General features: G+C 40.5%; 1 long non-coding RNA gene across 1 annotated transcript in view; it reads right to left on the bottom strand.

Annotated features, from left to right (window-relative positions):
- The window catches only part of LOC132659698 (uncharacterized), a 103,273-nt gene that overhangs the window by 56,529 nt on the left and 30,112 nt on the right, over window positions 1–16,632 (bottom strand). The gene's annotated exons all lie outside the window — the stretch shown is intronic.

Genomic DNA, 16,632 nt, shown 5'->3' with positions numbered 1-16,632 from the left:
TATACTCCATTACATAAGGGCTACTTCTCTGTGTTCTATTCATGGAAGAAATGTATATAGTTCAGTTGATCAATAATCTGCAATATTTTCACATAGCATCTCCTGATAATTGATTCGGGAACTATCTTCCACATTTAGAAACAGGTCAATGATCCAATTGGTCTTTAGTGCCTCCAGGATAAATGAAAATGTGTGCTTCCCCTAAGGGTTGCATTTTTCCATTTTTATCCCTTAGCACTTGACTAACACCACATGAAAATGTAAAAACCTATACTAACTTTCCTAATTGAAGCTGTGTCTGATTATGGAAGCACTTAAAACAGAAAAATGAATTGCACATGGCCAGCTCCTGGCATTGAAATCAGGCACCACTTCCTGCCATCAATCCTTGATAGGGGAAAACCAACCCAGGACTAGGCTATGAAGTTATGATGAAGCATGAAATGGTAAGAATATTAATTTTCAACTGACAACACTCTACCAGATCCAGTTTAAAAGCATTTTCCTGACTATTTCACTTTATAGGCAAACACTACCAAACATCCCAATGTGTATCTCTAAGAATCTGAGTTTATATACAAATTGAATCTATGCAGGGGGCTGAAGTAAACTGTTCACAGACTTTTTTTCACTAGCAGAGGGCAGTTGGCTTCAGTCTCAAACTTTCTTAATAATTAGAACTACATGTTTAATCAGTTTCTAATGCCGGTCTTCAAGAACAGAAGCCTAACAAGATAACTCAAGTCTGTGCTTGACTAGATCCATATTTCATTCCCAATCTATATTTCATTCCCTACCCAGACTGCACTCCATTGGAGGAGGGCTGGGGAGGAGGAGGGCTGTTATCGTTGTTAATGTTCACCAGAAATTAAATTTATATAGACTACAATTTAAGAAATTGGCTCTAATAAGGGTAATGAAGACAATCCAAATATATCAACTTTAGAACTCCAAATGGCTTAATTTTCATTTATCCTGAGGAGATAACTAAAAGGAAGGAGGAGGGCTTTTTAACCACAATGGGGATCTATGTTACTATGATTTCTACATGCGTCCAGCCTGTGTTCATGCTATGAACGTCTTCATATCCCCATAAAACCTACACTGAGTTCACATCAGCAGACCTGGGCCAATTTCTCTGGGTCTCAGGTTATGAAGAGGAGGAAGCAGAACCAACACTTCATCATTTTAAAAAATAAGCTGTTTGGAATCACCAAGATGGGCTTCAGATCTCAGTTTGCCACTTTTTAAGTAAAATTTTTTCTCTATTTTTAACATCTGAAAAGACATTTTATTAATATTTCACTATATAATACATTAGTGACTAAACCAGGTTGCATTTTCTCAATTAGCAAACAAAGCACACGATAACATTTCTCTTTGATTCAAGCGAAGGGCAATATCATTTCTCTTTGAGAGAACCCAGTTTTTGTGACAGCTGTGGGACTGTCCACCAGAGTCCCAGTGAAGCTTAGTAGGACAGAATATTTTGCTGAATTGTTCTATCATGGTTCTTACACCTGGCATTTACCTTTTCCTTCTCATCTCTATCTGTTTTTTTGTTGTTGTTGTTGTTGTTTCCTACATTTTGATCATGTTTCCTCACTGTTATGCACAAGATCGGATCCAGGGATAAGTTTTGCATGTTTATATGGGACATCCACAGAAGGGTGATGACATACTCTTGTCTTCCCATCAGATGTCAAATCAAAAACTGTTGTGCAATCATAGCCTTCTAGAAGAGAAGAACACAGACCTATGAAAAATGCGGTACAACGTCTGCCATTGTGTATCCATTCTCTTCCTGATGGACATTTAGGTTTCCTCACCTTTTCCATTGTTACAGTCTTTAGAATGGAAATTCATGTCTCGAATAATCACTGCTGTGCTGCTGACACTACTGTGGTGTGTCAGGATGTCTATCAGGTGGTCTAGAAAAGGGTGTTTTGAAGAAAACTTGCTTTTAAAATCTGCTTCCAGTGTCCCAGTGTTCATATACAGATAGGAAAGTGAAAAGCGAAAGTGAAAGTCACTCAGTCGTGTCCAGCTCTTTGGGACCCCATGGAATGCCCCAGGCCAGAATACTGGAGTTCGTAGCCTTTCCCTTCTCCAGGGTATCCTCCCAACCCAGGGATCAAACCCAGGTCTCTCACATTGCAGGCAGATTCTTTACCAGCTGAGCCACAGGGAAACCCAAGAATATTGGACAGGTAGCCTATCACTTCTCCAGCAGATCTTTCCAACCCAGGAATCGAACCAGGGTCTCCTGCATTACAGGCGGATTCTTTACCAACTGAGGTATGAGGGAAGCCCATCCAGATAAGAGCCCACTATTTTTTCTCTGGAATTTTGTCTCTTAGCTTCAGGTCACACCTATCTGAAAACAAAGAATGCAATTCAAAAAAGTCTGTAAAAGCAGATGGCGCTTTGTAGATGAACCAAAGAAAAGCCGTTTCCATTTCTTTTTGCTCGTGAAGACAAAGGCAAGGCCAGGAAAAAATGTGTGAGATCCCTTCCAGATATAAGAATTCATGGTTTATTTTCAAGCCAATGATGTGTTTGAATTTGATTAGTCATCCAGACAGAACTGAGGACAGATAATGAAGCAAGTCATATGCTTTGAAGATTTCCTTTCATTGCAGGGAAGCTACATGACTTAGCATCTCTCTAATGATAACACTTACGTAGGGCTCTCCTGGACAGAGAGCCTGGTGGGCTACAGTCCGTAGGGTCACAAAGAATCAAACACAACTGAAGTGACTTAACACACACACACATAGCACTCTGAAATTCTCGTCACTGCCCTAAGAGTTTTAATCTATATTGAACCATTTAGTCTAATGACCACTAAAGCTTACATAGTAATTAATATTAATGCTCAATGTGCTTTGTGTTTATTAACCCTCAATCTTCCCAAAACTTTAAAGTAGATACTTCTCTACCTCCTTTTACACAGATGGAAACTGAAGCACCACAACCCAGCTTGCTACAGTGCAGTGGAGGTGAGCATCAGGGTACTTGCTCAGAAGCCAGGCTCTTAGTAACCACCCTTGCAGCCTCTGGCTCCAAGCAGGTTCTAGTCATCACTCTTGTTGGGTTGTTTGGTTTGTTGTGCTTTTCTAACCACTATGATAATATCGCTTTCAAGAGCTGCCCGCCTGTCCTCCCAGGATGAGAGGTAAATGTAGAAGCTGAATTTTGCGGATAAAGAAAACTAACTCTTTGGAGAGAATGCAGGCCAGTTACACTGACTTCACTTGTTAGCCATCCAGTTTAGGAGCATGGGATTTTTTTGTTTGTTTATTGAGTAGAAACACCTTGGATTCGAAAAGCTCCTGTTTCTTCTAGAACTTTCAAATTCTACATTTATAAAACAATTCGCAAGTCAAATAACATATTCTTCAATTTAGCATTTGAGGGGGCTTACTAGGTTGTCAACTTAACAACAACAACAACAACAAAAACACACAATGTGAGAGTTGCGAGTTAAGTTTTACTGGGGGCAAAATGAAGACTGCAGCCTAGGAGACAACACCTCAGATAGCTCTGAAAGGCTGCTCCAAAGAGGCAGGGGGAAGCTCAATATATGTGATTTTGATAAAGGCAGAGTACATGCAATCAAGCACATTGTAGAAAGTTTCTGCTAGTCAAGAGAAACGGTCATCCCCATGAAGGACTTTAGTGCTTTTCTAGATATGAAAGATACAAGAATTTCACTCATAAAATCAGTTCCTGAGAATATCTGAAGACGTGTCCTGCCAGTTTTTCCCTGAGCACAGAGGGCCTCATTTCTGCTCTATACCCTGAACTCCTTCAGGGGGTGTTGAAGGTAAGCAACTGCAACAGAACATAATTTAATCTTTGTAGAGGTAGGTGGCAAGCACCCATGGCAAGCGCCAATTTGTAGTTGACAGGTGATGTCATGGGCCTGAATTTAAAGTGTAGGAGCCCATCATTTTCTTCAGTTTATCATAATGAGGCCCTGCTACATCAGGTTAGAGTACCAAGGCCCATGTGGCCTTAGACAAGTCATATCTCATAGCCAGGACTGAGTGTCCTCATCAGCAAATGATATAACGTATGTGAGGGGCTTGGCACAACCCCTCACACACAAGGAGTACAGAAAGTCATGAGTCAGTAGGGCTGTTATACTATTATGATTACTATTTCTTTTACTATTATAAAATTATTGTGGTGCAAAATTCTTTGACACCTGGAAGTAACTGAACTCTAAGCTGGGCTAGCCAGGGGTTTCAAGTCATGAGTCCATCCCTTTGCAGACCTTCTCTGGAGCCTGGAACTCTGCAGATGTGTCCTGAGGCCATTTGATATGCAGATAGGTGTGACTTCCCTAACCAGATAAATGCACAAGGACACTAGCTGATAGGTACATGATTACAAAAATCATCACTCCTGCTGTTACAAAGAGCTACACTTTCTTTTGCTCCTTCCTTTATTTTTGAGATCCTTTTTTTCTGACGTACATAACACCAACAGGCTGGGAGAACATGTGTTTGCACAGGGCTCCTGGGAGAAGGTAGCCTTTGAGGCCACCATGGTGAGAAGGGCCAGATTCAGTACCCACAATGCCTCAGCCGGTGCATGCAGAGCCACCATCAACTCCTTGAGCATATGACTGTCGACCCAACTCCTCTTGGCTAAGTCAGTGGAAAATGCATTTACATTTGGCAAATGCCAATGCAATTGGGCTTTTTAAAGTTCCAGAAGACTTTCACTGCAGAAAATCACTTAATTTTAAACCCCTTATTGTCTTTTTTTTTTTTTTTTTTTGCTTTTGAAGCTGAGCAGTGAAATGAGACCAAACTAGAGTTTAATAAAAATGAATTCCCAGTAGAATTCAGAGCACATCTTTAAACTGCCTCAAGTCTGTCATGAAACTCTGACCAGCAAACTACAAGAGGTCAACAGCCTGTTTCTAATTTATACATTTTACTCTCTTCAGGAGATAGAAGGAAAAATATCCAGAAAATAATGTCTATAAAGTAATCATAGCTCCCATAGTGCTGTGCAATTGCCAGCCTCTGCTCCACTCATTGGAGAGGAGGAGACCTCAGTAAAGGAGGAGCCACAAGGATTTCCAAGGATCTCTGAGAGAAAGGAGAGCTGCCCCACATCAGCACCTCGTGATGCCAAGGGCTCGCTAACATGATGCCTCTGCATCCTTGCTCTATGAGACACGTTTGTGTTACTGTGTAACCATGAGTTCAGAGAGGCGGGGCCTCAACACTAGCAATGTGCAAATGTCATACAATGTGCATTTCAAACCAGGTTCTCCTACTTCCTAAATCAGTTTTCCTGCTAGACAAAATACAGGATGCTCAGTTAAATTTGAATTTCAGATGAGCCAGATGTTTCTAGTAGCCCCACCACCCAGGGTAAGGCTTTGGTATAAGTGTGTCCCAAGCATAGCATGGAGGAAGATTCACTAAGAAACAATCCATTGTTTATCTAAAGTCTCCATTGAACTGAGCATCCTATAGTTCTATTTGCTAAATTTGATAACCCTAACATTGGGAGGTTTTTCTCGATAAGAACTAAATGTTAAGTATCTTGTTCTCTTGATTGGTATAGGTTTCAATTCAATTTTAAAAGATAATGTATATTTGGCAGGGTCTAGCATCTGCCTACAATGCAGGAGACCTGTGTTCGATCCCTGGGTCGAAAAGATCCCCTGGAGAAAGAAATGGCAACCCACTCCAGTATTCACGCCTGGAAAATCCCATAGACCAAGGAGCCTGCTGGGCTACAGTCCATTGGGTCGCAAAGAGTCGGACACGACTGAGTGACTTCACTTCACATAGGAACTTGCTGCTTAATATTTTATTTTAGACTTACAGAAGGAAAGGAAAAAGAGGAAGGGAAGAAAGAAGGGAGGAAAGCAGGGAAGATGAGCGGGAGGGGAGAGTAGGAGTGAAGGAAAAAGGGAAGAAGGAAAAAAATATGATACCTCAGAACATTTCCTATTAAAATCAGCAATACTTTTACTATATCAGATTTGTAGAGTGTTCAAAAATAATCTAGCTTACAACTAAAATGAATAATAATCTCTTATATAGGACATTTATTTAGAAAGATAATCTGTAAAATTTTATGGTGGGACATTTCAATTTAAATATGCATATCTTTTACTAACTAAAACATAGTATTAATGCCATGTTTCTCAAATATTATCATAACCAAGCAGACCTACAATAATTAGATTATAGTAAGACAGCTAAATTATATGCAGATTAATTCTGCTTTCATCCATTCGAAACATATCATACAAATCCCCAAACATCTGGGAATCTGCAAGAAACTAAAACTCTGGCATATTTATAGGCAAAATAATTCACTGATTTAATATTTTTTTGCTATTTATCCAGAAGTTGCATCTCTATATATACACACAGTCATATTTCTCATTGATTTAAGAAGCCATTTGACCTCTCCAGGCTTTGCCCATTGCCTCCATGTAATGAGGCTTGGGCTCCAGGACCCTCATAGACCTTCTCACTCTAATATTTAAAGATTTCCTGAGTCAGACTTCAAGTGAGTAATTGCAAGTAGTAGAGGATTGAAACATTGCTTTTCTCAGTTGAAAGATGGTTAGAGAATACAAATATGCACTTATTTCCTTTCTATTTAAGCTTCCAGGGATATAAGACATGGTATTTATAGCCTGCATAGATGATTATTAATCCAAGTGAACATGAGGTGAGAGTGTTTAACTGACAAGGTGGGGGGCAGGGGGAAGTGGTGGCAGGAGGGACAATAAAATCACACCTAAACTTTTCTATTTACTTAAGACTCATTGTATTTATTTGAAAATGCCAAGATATATTCCAATGGGAACAGACACCTAGGAAATAAAATTTCACTCAAGACTGACTTCACAATGATTTAATTGTTAATATAAAAATCCCTTTCCTCGTTATCCTTTAATTCTCAATCTGTGTGCCTCGAAAGTGGAGAACGACTGTATCCAGTTCCCAGGCCATTTCTGCAGTACAGAGGCATTCACTAGCTCCTTGGGCTGCACATATGAAAAAAAACATACTTTTCCCTTCAAGCAAGGAAAACATGGACTCAGCCAACTTTAACACACTACAACTGGTTTATAACAGCCAGTGATGAAAGGACCTCAGGGGAATGTGAAGAAAGAGCCCCAAATTCTTGGAGGAATCCAGAGATGATCCTCAGAGGATGAAATAGAGTGATAGAGGAAACCTCAAAAGCTCAGGGCATCAAAGCTAACTAACACTATCACTGTGTCGTGGGCCCAGGGACAATGGGTTGTGCTGCTGTGTATATCCAGGCTGAGGGACATTAATGCGGTATAGTAATAGAGACTTGAGGTACTCAAGTTCAACAATCAGGAGATGGTTGCCACTAAAAGGATAATCTGTTTGATTCCAAGAGGAGGAGGGCCCACCTTCAGAACCACCAGGGTCAGTCCGGAGCAGAGAGAGGAGGGAGCAGTGAGCAAGAGCCTCTGTTGTGGTTTCCTGGGAAGGAACAGAGGAGACTGGCTACACATGCAGGCCTGGGACTGAACTGGTTTGAGTGATCAGTGCACTCTGGGCATAGGAACTATCCCTGGTTGCCTGGTTCTTGGTCCTCCAGTGATCAGGGCAGGGGTAGCGGATCTTTGCCCACTGCACACCCATCACCTAGCTGGGCACAGCATCCCTAGAGGAAAGCATAGGTGTTGTGGTTGTTCTTGGGAGGAAAAGGTCCTGCCCAGTCCAGTGGGGTCCAGCTCCTGACCCATTAGTTCAGTTCTCCACAATTCCCCAGGGTGTTCACAAGACCTTGTGCAGCCCAGGGGAACATTTCATCTCTAGTTCACAGACACTGACAGTAATTGTTAGTGAGCTTATTGCACAGATGGAGAAGAAAAGCAGGGCTTCCCTGGTGGCTCAGTAGTAAAGAATCTGCCTGCCATGCAGAAGACCCAGGTTTGACCCCTGGGTGGGGAAGATCCCCTGGAGGAAGGCATGGCAACACACCCCAGTATTCTTGCCTGGAGAATCCCATGGATAGCAGAGCCTGGCAGGCTGCAGTCCATGCGGTCGCACAGAGTTGGACATGACTGAAGTGACTAAGCAGCGGCAGCAGCAGAAGAAAGGCAAGGATAATTGTCACCCCTGACCCCGCACTTTATCACCTCCACTTCCCACAAAGGAGAGGACCTGGTGAGTCTCAGCAGCACTGGAAAATTCCTCCAAACCCATACCAAACATGCATGGCATTCTTTTACATTCACTTGACTCGTATAAAATGTTTCTAAATATTAGTAAACAACTTTGATTTCAGAGCCTTTGAAAAGCATCATGAATGGTAATCAAGCCAAATAATACTTCCATACCGACATAAAGTGAAATTCAAGTAATTGTTTGAGATCGCCAAGTATCTCAATATTAGAGACTGTGTAGATAAGTGTTACCTAATCATAACACCGTATTCCATTACAATCTTAGACTCACTAGTTATAAATGAAGTCTCCTTATGAATACGTGCACAGAGGAAGAAAACCACAGAAGCAAAGCAGTTAAGCTCCTCAGCACCACATCAAATTTACAGATGGGAAAACTGGTGTCCTTCCAAATGATCCATGTCACTTGGGAACCCACCAATAGCACAATATTGAGATTGCAGTGTTTATAGTTTTCACAATTACAAAGCTATTTTTTATTTCCCCAAATGGAGAGAGAACATGTATATATACACACACATATATATATAAAGAAGGATGGCATCCATAAATTGGAATACTAGAATAAAATAATTGTATTTACTGACTTTTACTCTAAAGATTTTAGTTTGGAGTAAGACGAATAACTTTTATAAGATGGTTTATGGCCAAAGTTCTCCTCCTGGAATCTTTTCAGGATGAAGCATTGTAAAAGAATCTGCCAAACAAACAGCTGTGAGGTTTACACAGTAGAGGGATATGGATATTTTTGGAAGAAAACACATGGGAATCATTTCTAAAGCACTTCTGAAGAGTCCTTCACATTTAAACAATAAAATATTAGCCATAAAAACCTAAGAAGATAAAAGTTATGGTGATAAAATCTTTTTAGCTTGGCCACACACTGAAAGCGAGGACATTCAGGTAAGTCATGAGACATGGTGACTGAATGCCCTGAGATCCAGGGTGACGTCTGAGACAAACATGCCCTTCACACTGACCGACTTAGGGCTCTAATCATGTAGATCAGAAGGCCAGAGAACCGGAGAACCTTGTCCTTCACACCCCATTTCCCCTCCTCTCTTAGGTGAGATGACAGACAAAACTTTCACCCAGTCAAGGTACAACAAAGATTAGGACATAAGGATGAGAGCTAAGTGTCCAACACAATTGCCCTCTCCCCAACAGAAGGGGGCCAGCTTAAAAAGTAACTTTGATCTCTATTTTATTCCAGACCTAGACCTGTTTTGTTTTTTTAAAGATTACAAGGTCTTATTTTTCCTCTGTTGTCTGCTACAAAGATTGGGCTCAAACTACAGCATAATAGCTAACACTGTAGTATAATCCCACTTCACAATTCCCTTAAAGAACCCTCTTGACAAGGGGAAAGTTTCACAGACTGCAGCCTGTCTGAGGCCCTGGTGGCCTGACCTTCAAAGCCTGGTATGCCGGAAAGACTCTGTATGTAATTATGCATTACTTTGACAAATTTGTAAAATATGGACAAAAAGCAATCCAAAAAAATCCCAAAGTATTTTAGATATTTGGTCTTAAGAAAGTTTTGGATTTCCTCCTCCCTACCCCCCACACAGAGAAGAGAAATAGATATATATTTGAAGTGGAGGAGTTAAATTCTGAGTGTATCCAATACCTCCTCGAGTCCTTTTCAAAATAAGAGAGAACTGACAAAAAGGGAGTTTTTAGATAGTAATAACAACCATTGACCTGTACTTTGTAGTAGCCAATACTTACTTAAATTCAGTTGGGCCTTTCTTCAATATTAAAAAAATACTTAAGCAGAAGTAAAGTCTAAATAACAGACTTCTTATTTAAATGTTGACTTCTCAGCAATCTGTACAACATAAATTATTGAATTCTTTACTTGCTCCCAAGGATATTTTGACACATTCAATCAGAACAGAAAGTTTTGGAAAGAGAACTTGATAATTTACCTATTATGCAAAAGTTGAGAAATATGAAGATATTTGTGAGTTTTGCCATGGGTGGAAAATTAGAAAATCATTTAATTCTTTTTTTAAAAGGTGGAGTTTAGAAAATTTCCAAAATATGCCCCACAAACTTCCCATTGAACTCTAGCTCTACTTTTTATCTACCAAATATTGATCTTAAGAGGATTCTGATACATAATTTTGAAACAAAGTTAAGAGTTTTTTTTCCTTTAAAGACAAGGAACTGGTTAACCGAGAAGGACTTAGTTGATCACATTGAGAGCATCTCCTGGTTGTCAGGTAAGATTTCCTCCAACCCAAAAATGTCGACAGCTCTCTCTTCTCTGAAGTTGACGTTGCAATTCAGCGAAATGAGAGAGTAACACGTTCATCGCAAGAACAGTATGTCTTTCTGCATTTCATATTTTCTAGATTTTGCTAATTGAAAGAACTAGCTGGAAGACTAGCAAGATGTAAGCTAAATTTTACAAAAGGTCTAAAATAAATCACTGTAAGGGATCCATCTCCTCATAAAATATAAAGAAATTGTCCACTGAGAGAGAAAAATTGTCCAAAGGGAGAAAAACATCCAGATGAAGAGAAATGGTTTTTCTAATAGCCAGTGTTTCCAGGCATCTTGACCTTATTACAAAGCAACCTTGAGATGTTGGGAAGAGGCAGATCCACTTTTCAGTAGAGGAAACTCAATGACTGGCATAAAGGGGATGCCCAGGCCAACCCTGGCATTGGCCCTTCCCTGCTACCACCACCATGCCCAGTTTCCAGGCATACTGTGAAACCTGCTGTGTCCTGGTGCGGGACAAGCCCTGTGCATCAAGCCCTGTGCAGAGATGGAAGGAGAACACAGCCACTTGGCCAAGGAGCTTTGTGAATTCATCACACCTGGCTCCAGGGCGATTCCCACAGAGGCTCCACCCCCTCTTGACTTGGCCTTACCATGAGTACGGTAGTAGCAGAACTGAAATGTTCTCTGAGGATTTCCAGCAAGTGTGGCTCCTCTAAGATAATTCTCACACCCGTCTATAAGAACCACCTTCCAGCTCCAAAGCATGCAAACAAAAACCAGAACTGTATAACAGCTTATAGGATGCCTTCTGTGAGAGTACCTGATGTAAAACTGATGGATGGGTGTGTTCTGTAAGCATTCATTAACTAACTTCTACTTTCTTGGGATGTACTGGACCTGGATTAATTCACTTAAATTCACAACAGCTTTATCGACTAGATTATTATTTTTCCCATCTTTTTATGTATAAGAAATGAGAGCCTTAGAGAAAGCAAGACAATGTTCATGGTCACTGTGATAGTGTGATCTATAAGAAAAATATATTTGGTCATTCAGATGACCAAAATATATTTCTCATATATATTTGGTCTTCCTTCACAGTTTCTGGCTCATAGCTCCCAAAAACCCTTGGAATTTCCTGAGCAATAAGAGCAGTGATAGCTTTTGTTATATTTGGTCTCTTGTCCTCAGTTCTAGAAATCAGTTCAGAGCTGTAAAGATAAAATGGGTGTCTTGTTATTCATAACAAGCTGTTTCTACCACACCTGGTAAAGGTGAATTTTGAAAAGCACCTAACCAATGAGGGCATGATGCCCAGGGAACTGCCAAGTGATGAGAGGGTTGTAATTCTCTCAGCTCCACCCTCTCCTAACTTCCAGGAAGACGAGTGGGGCTGGAGGCTGACTCAATCACCACTGGCCAACAATTTAACCGACTGTGCCTCTATATTGAAATCTTCATGAAAAATCAAAAGAGTGAGTTCAAAGATCTTCCAGGTTGGTAAACAAGTGGAGGTTCAGGGAAGGTGGAGTCCCTGGAGAAAGCATGGAAGCTCCATGCCCTTCCCTATAACTTGGCCTGTGCATCTCTTCCATCTAGCTGTTTCTGGGTTATATCCTTTTATAACTGGGTTATATCCTCTGATAATAAACTAAAATCTTTCTCTCAGTTTTATGAGCTGATCTAACAAATTAATCATATCCCAGGAAGGGGTCATGGGACCCTCTGATCTATAGTCAGCTGATTAGAAGCACAGGTGACAACCTGGACTGCTGACTGGTGTGCGAAGTTGGGGGTGGGGAGTGGAGTGCAGTGCAGTCTTATGGGGCTGCCCTTAACCTGTGCGATCTGACACTACCTCCAGGTATATAAAATTAAGATTAAGTTGAATTATAGGACACCCAGCTAGTGTTGCAACATTGCTGTGGGAGTGGGGAAGCCTTCCCCCAAACACATACACACTGGAATTGGGTATTAGAACTGAAGAGTTGCAGGGATAATTTGTCAGAGGATCAAACTTTGATTTCAGATCATCCTAATCTCAAAGTTCATTCTGCAACATCACAAGGCCTCTAAGAAGGGATACTTTCCATTTGGAAAGCTGGGTTCTTTTTTTATACAGCTCTAAAGTTATGACCAACCTAGATAGCATATTGAAAAGCAGAGACATTACTTTGCCAACTAAGGTCCGTCTAGTCAAGGCTATGGTTTTCCAGTGGTCATGTATGGATGTGAGAGTTGGACTGTGAAGAAGGCTGAGCATCGAAGAATTGATGCTTTTGAACTGTGGTGTTGGAGAAGACTCTTGAGAGTCCCTTGGACTGCAAGGAGATCCAACCAGTCCATTCTGAAGGAGATCAGCCCAGGGATTTCTTTGGAAGGAATGATGCTAAAGCTGAAACTCCAGTATTTTGGCCACCTCATGCTAAGAGTTGACTCATTGGAAAAGACTTTGGTGCTGGGAGGGATTAGGGGCAGGAGGAGAAGGGGATGACTGAGGATGAGATGGCTGGGTGGCATCACTGACTCGATGGACGTAAATCTGAGTGAACTCTGGGAGTTGGTGATGGACAGGGAGGCCTGGCGTGCTGTGATTCATGGGGTCATGAAGAGTCGGACACAACTGAGCGACTTAACTGAACTGAACTGAGAGAATTTAATGCTTTTTTACTGAAGAATAATTGATTTACCATTTTGTATTAGTTTCAAGTGTGCAGCTGATTCAAGTGCACAGAATATATATTCAAGTGCACATACATTCTTTTTCAAATTGTTTGCCTTATATGTTATTACAAAATATTGAGTATAGTTCCCTGTGCTATATAGTAGGTTCTTATTGGCTATCTATTTTTTATATAGGAGTGTATATATATTAACTCCAAACTTCTAATTTATTACTTCTCACACTTCTCCCTTTGGTACTCGTAAGTTTGTTTTCTATGGCTGTGGGTCTATTTCTATTTTGTATATAAGTTGATTTGTATCACTCTTTTTGGATTCTGCATGTTAGTGATATCATGATATTTGTCTTTGTGTGGCTTACTTCACTTAGTATGATAATCTCTAGATCCATCCATGTTGCAGCAAATGGCATTATTCCATTCTTTTCATGGATGAGTAATATCCCATTGTGTATGTGTGTGTGTGTGTATATATATATATATATATATACACACACCACATTTTCTTTATCCATTTATCTGCCTATGGACGTTTAGGCTACTTCTATATCTTGGCTATTGTGAATACCTTACAATGAATAGGTATCTTTTATTCTGAATACCTTACAATGAATAGGTATCTTTTACTCTGGTTTTCTCTGGATACACCGAAGTAGGATTAAAGGATTATAGTGTAGCTCTATTTTTGTTTTTTAAGGAACCTCCATACTGTTCTCCATAGAGACTGAACCAATTTACATTCCCACCAACAGTGTAGAAGGGTTCCTTTTTCAAAGACTTGATTTCCTAAGATTCGAAAGTTTTCCAGTTAATAAGGATTCCAATAGATGTGTGCACCTTGATCTCTAATCAAGCACCAGTGCACAGGGAAGCAAAAAATCAAACTATGGAGCCTTTTGCTGGCTTATGCAACTGAATGATTGCACTCTCAGGGAAAGTGATTGCACTTCTGCACTCTCAGAAAAGAAGAAGGAAAATGAACTCTCAAGTCTTCTTTTGCTGCAAACGTCATGACTTGCAGCATTATCCCATCTACAACATGAGAAGTTAAAATGTAGGCTTTAAGAAAATATGTTTCCTTTTTCTTTTTTTTGAAAATATGTTTCCAATTGCATTTCATAGCCAAGTCATTACAAAATGTCCATTTTCTGGATAAGATGAAACTGATTACTTCCTGTTGGAATATTTTCCATGCCCTTAATCCTGTCCCTGGAAATGAGAATTTTCAGAAGGCTAAAGTGACAGGAGCCATGGATATCTCATCTTTTCTTCATGTTTCACAGGCCTCCTTCTATTTACTCCTTCCACACCTCTATATTTGAGTACTGTAATCAATGTCTCCACATCTGCTTGTATCTCAGGAAACATCTCTCCTAGATACCCCCAGGATTGTCTTCTTAGTAAACAAACCAGGCCAATCCTCTTCTAAGGCTGAAACAAACCTAACCAAACCAAGACAAAACAGAACTTCTGACAACTCCTGCTTCATTCATATGGGAAGACTGGCATTCCCAGCCTGGCACACAGACCCTTGACATACAAGCCACATCTTATCTCCTTACCACCACCTACCACTTTTCTTCTGACTGTACAACCCTTAGTTCTAATTTCCTGTTTCTCATCAAGCATTGTTTTATCTTGCATATGTCTAAGTCTTTTTTGTATAATTTTATTTATTTATTTGGCGGTGATGGGCCTTCATTGCTGTGTGAGCTTTTCTGTTATTGTGCAAAGTGGGGCTACTCTCTAGTTGAGGTGCACCAGCTTCTCATGGTGACTGCTTATCTTGTTGCTGAGCACAGACTGCAGAGTGTTTGGGCTTCAGGAGCTGCAGCAATGGGTTCAGTAGTTTCAGCTCCTGGGCTCTAGATCACAAGCTCAGTAGTTGCGGTGCACAGACTTAGTTGCTCCATGGCATGTGGGATCTTCCTGGACCAGGGAGCAAACCCAAGTCTCCTGCATTGGCAGGCAGATTCTTTACCCCTGAGCCACCAGGGAAGCCCTCGTGTGTCTAGTCTTAATGCGCATTCTTCTCTCTGCCTGGATTGTCCTTTCCCTTATATTAACAAAATGTTTGAAAGAGTAATCAGACTACAGACTCTCAGAGAGATTTCCATCTTGGGTTGACTTCAGGCTTTCTCCAGGTACTTATCAGAGGCTGGCCGTACATCTTTCTGCAGATCACACATCTGTATGATGTCTAGTTCCCCCAACTTGCTGCTTCACCAGTCCTTACTGAGTCCTGAAGTAAAGAAATGTCACAGATCTTGGATGAAACATGCAGATTAAATTACGTTCTTCTTTTATAATAAGGCATCTTGGTTGAAGTCTAACCAGCTAGATGAGATTGGGCAATTTGCGTAACCATATCAACCTCCATTTTCTCATCCATAAACTAGGAATAATGATACACTTCTCAAGGAACTGTGGTGATTGTAAACACTCAGCACTGTCTGGTATAAAGCAACTGTTCTGTAAATGAGTGGTCAAGAGTTTAGGCTCTGGAGGCAGAGCACAGTTGTCCAAACTGGAAGCCCTACATTTTAGCAGCTGTGTGAACTTGGCCAGCACAGCCCTTTTAAACCCAGTTTCTCCATATATTAAAATGAGAGTGAGATGCTTGCACTTAGTTTGGGATTATGCATATAGATACACTACACTAGAATATTGTTGAGTAAAAGCTGCAGGATGCACCGTGTAGGTAGTCCTCCATGTGTTAAATCGCACCACCTTCACAAAGCCTGTGCTCAGTATTGTTAACTCTTAATAGCACGAGTTGTTGCTATCATCACTGTCATCATCACCAACATGACCATCCTCATCTTCATCATGGTCAGCATCATCATGGCTATCTTCATTACTACCGTCATCACCCTCATCATCATCACCATCATCCCCACCTCTGCCATCATCATCACAGTTATCACAGATATCATCGCCATCCACCATCATCATCTTAGTGGTCCTCACACGCTCACACTGGCTCCTACTTGGCACATTCCTGTCTAGTCGTATCCACTCCTCACCTCCTTACAATACTCTAGTCATGACACTTTGGTAATGTGTTCACAAGCCCCTTAGAATCCAGCCTCTGCTCTCCAGGCATGACAAGGACAGTTTTAAAGAAGCCTGATCACTCTGCAGTGCAACTCATGATATCATTTCTTCAAATAGGAGAACTGATTGAGCTCGTTGTGTCCAGCTCACTCTTCTCAAAATCATTCACAAAAAAAAAAACTTATGAAATGTTCTGAAAATGTTTAAAATTAGAATCTATCCTTGATCAAAACTTTGAGAAAAATCATATTATACATAATTCTTTAGATACATAGTAATTCATTTTAGTGTATTAAAGAACTGGAGAATTGTCACAGTAAACTAATTAATATATTAAACTAATGTAAGTCTGCTGATTTGAGTAATCAGCTAATCCATAAATTTATGACTACAGAAAATTTCTCTGTGTTTGTGTGTATGTGTATATAGCCAAGCCAGGCT

Source organism: Ovis aries, chromosome 4 (assembly GCF_016772045.2).
Source record: "Ovis aries strain OAR_USU_Benz2616 breed Rambouillet chromosome 4, ARS-UI_Ramb_v3.0, whole genome shotgun sequence".
Lineage (NCBI taxonomy): Eukaryota > Metazoa > Chordata > Mammalia > Artiodactyla > Bovidae > Ovis > Ovis aries.
This window is presented reverse-complemented; position numbering and strand designations above follow the sequence as displayed.